This window comes from Carassius auratus, chromosome 22, assembly GCF_003368295.1.
Source record: "Carassius auratus strain Wakin chromosome 22, ASM336829v1, whole genome shotgun sequence".
NCBI classification, from domain to species: domain Eukaryota; kingdom Metazoa; phylum Chordata; class Actinopteri; order Cypriniformes; family Cyprinidae; genus Carassius; species Carassius auratus.
In genome coordinates, this window is record NC_039264.1 from 17,291,632 (window position 1) to 17,295,106 (window position 3,475).

Consider the following 3,475-nt stretch of genomic DNA (forward strand, 5'->3'; position numbering starts at 1 on the left):
CATCACCCCAATAGTTTTTTCTGACCATAAGCTTATTACAGTTGAGTATATACTAACTGAAAGAAAGCATAGGAGTTATTACTGGCATTTCAATGCCAAACTCTTGGATGATAAGCTTTTTTGTGAGAATTTTAAATGTTTTTGGGAGGCTTGGAAAAGTGAAAAGTGTACCTATGAAAGTGTTATTCAATGGTGGGAAGTCGGCAAGGTGCACATTAGAGGGTTCTGTCAACAATATACATCTCATTCCTCTTTAGTTCTGACAAAGACTTTGGAGTGGTTGGAAAAGGAAATCATGGACATTGAAAAGAAAATGAATGATACTGATGCTGGGAATCTACAAGATCTATGGATTGAAAAGAAAAATCAGCTAAGCTCCTTTTTAAATGAGAAAGTAAAAGGAGCACTTGTAAGAAGCCGTTTTGCAACGATAAGAGATATGGACGGACCTTCTTCTTATTTTTTTAATTTGGAGCGAAAAGCAGGTCAAGAAAAGCAGATGTACATTTTAAAGGACAACAATGGACATAATACTTCAGACCCTATAGTGATGCGGAAACTTGCTGTGGATTTTTATTCTAATCTGTATGATGATGACGACTCAGATGAACAGTGCAGAAATCAACTGTTTCAAGATCTTCCTGTTTTAACATTGGAACACAGACAATCTTTAGACACTGAAATCACTTTTGAAGAGCTCACTGATGCTGTTATGGGACTTTCCTCAGGACGTACCCCAGGACTGGATGGACTACCTGCTGAATTTTATAAGTTTTTTTGGAATGTTATTGGTGCTGATTATTTTGAGGTAATCAAGAAATGTATCATAGAAGCTGTGCTTCCTCTCAGTTGTCAGCGGGCAGTTCTTACACTTCTCCCTAAAAAGGGTGACCTGACATTTTTAAAGAACTGGAGACCTGTAGCAATCTTAGGTTCCGATTATAAAATTTTTTCAAAAATGTTTGGCCAATAGGGTAATAATGTACTGCATACAATAATACATAAAGATCAGTCATATTGTATAAAAAATAGATCGATACAAGATAACTTACATCTGGTACGGGACATTTTTGACTTTGCCTCTTACAGTAAAACTAATATAGGTTTTCTGTCTTTAGACCAAGAAAAAGCTTTTGACAGAGTTAACCATCTTTTTCTTTTTGATACCTTAAAAGCTTTTGGTTTTGGAGACATTTTTATCTCCAAAATAAAAACTACTGTATGCTGGAGCCACATGCATGATTAAAATGGCTGGTGGCCTCAGTATTCCTGTGAAAGTCAAACGAGGAATTCGGCAAGGCTGTCCTATCTCCGGTCAGTTGTATAGTATAGCCATAGAACCTTTACTATGCAGACTGAGAAGACAGCTGACAGGTCTACAGGTCAATACATTGGATTTTAAGTGTCCTATCAAGCTCTCTGCATATGCGGATGACGTCACTGTTTTAATTAGTAATCAAAATGATGTTGAGTGTGTAAAGTTGGCTTTGGAATGTTATGGGAATGCGTCTTCAGCCAAAGTTAACTGGCAAAAATGTGATGCTTTGTGGTGTGGCCAAGATTTTATTAGTCCATCATTACCTGGTGGATTGGAAGTGGGGGAGAGAAGGGTTTAAATATTTAGGTGTTTTTCTAGGGACAGATAAATATAAAAATAAAAATTGGGAAGGACTGGTGGAAAAAGTGTGTGCTCGGTTGTCTCACTGGAAATGGTTGCTGCCCAGCTGTCCTATAGGGGAGAACCCTGGTCTGTAATAACCTGATCGCATCATCGTTGTGGCATAAAATGATGATTTTAGAGCCTCCGGAAGACCTGGTAAGAAGAATTCAAAAGTGCCTGGTGGATTTCTTCTGGTCAGGACAACATTGGCTGAAGGCACCAGTGCTCTATCTGCCAACACAGGAAGGAGGACAAGGGTTGGTGGACATTAAATCCAGAGTCAGAGCTTTTAGACTTCAGGCGGCTCAGAGACTCCTGTATGATGAAGATGTAAGCTGGACTGGGACAGCCTGTGCCCTTTTGAAGAGAGCAGGAAATATGGGATTAGACCGACATCTGTTTCTGATGGACACTGAAAGCTAAACCTGACAGGATTGACAACTTTTTACAGATCAATGTTAAATATATGGAATTGTTTCAGTTTCTCTCGAGAACCAAATGGTGTGAAGGGGCTATGGCTGAGAGAAGAACCACTGTTTTTTAATGCATCACTGGATCTAGATGCTTTTAAATCAGGATCCCTCAGAAAAATGCTGTGGACTGCAAATATGACCAAAATTGGACATTTTGTTTCTGAAAAAGGATGGATTTCTGCTGAACATTTGGCTTTAAAACTGGGTATGAGATCAGTCAGAGTGGCAGACAGACTGTTGAATCAAATCTTTGAGTTTTTACCACCCGATTATAGACTGTTATTAGAGACACCGGCTGAAGAGGAAGAGCTTCCTGTCTTCCCGGACCTAATTTTTTCTGCTGATTTTAGAACATGGGAAGAAATGGAAAATGGTCTGCTTTCTTTTAAGACACCCCAGCCGGGACTTTTTAGACTTGCTGGAAAGAAAGATCTTTATGGATTGTGTGTAAAGGTATCTCATCTTCTTCAACTTCAGAATGTGAAGGAGTCGAAGTGGCAGGAGTTTTTTGGGTCAGGTGTTTCCCCTAAAGGCTGCTGGAGGACCTTGTACAAACCTCCTATTGAGAAAAGAACTGGAGACTTACAATGGAGGATTGTGCATGGTATAATAGCCACAAACAGACACAGAGCACACCTCGATCCACAAGTCCAGGAGGGCTGTCCTTTTTGTGGAACTCAAGAAACTGTTTTCCACTTATTCTTTAATTGTGAAAGATTACAACCAATATTAGATAAAATTGAAGAGTGGTGTCAAGCTCTAGGGGAAGTATTCACACCTGAAAGGTTTATTTTTGGCCCAAAATATAGCAAAAGTAAAATGAGGAGTCATGTTCTATTAAACTTTTTATTTGGGCAAGCAAAGATGGCTATATGGTTGTCAAGGAAAAGTAAACTAAACGAAAAGGGATCAACTAATGCTATTTTAATATTGAGGGGATTAATAAAATCCCGTATTAGTATAGAGTATAGCTATTATAAGTTGATAAATGATCTGCAGATGTTTAAATATAAATGGGAAGTTAATCAATGCATTTGTGAAGTTGACTCTGATGAAGTTTTGATTTTTTATGTTTGAGGAATGTTTGTTTTAATATGCTGTCGAAAAAAAAAAAAAAAAAAAAAAAAAAAAAAAAAAAAAAGAAAAAAAAAAAAGAAAAATTGATGGCAATTTATAATTTTTAAACTTTTTTTTGTAATAAAGAGACCTTAAAAGTCAAAGTCTCTCTCTCTCTCTCTCTCTCTCTCTCCTGATATGTTTGAATGTCGTCGCACATATGAAGCTTGAATATTTCTCAGAATGTACACCAGATGGCGCTGTAACTTTTCAGATTATTTACCCG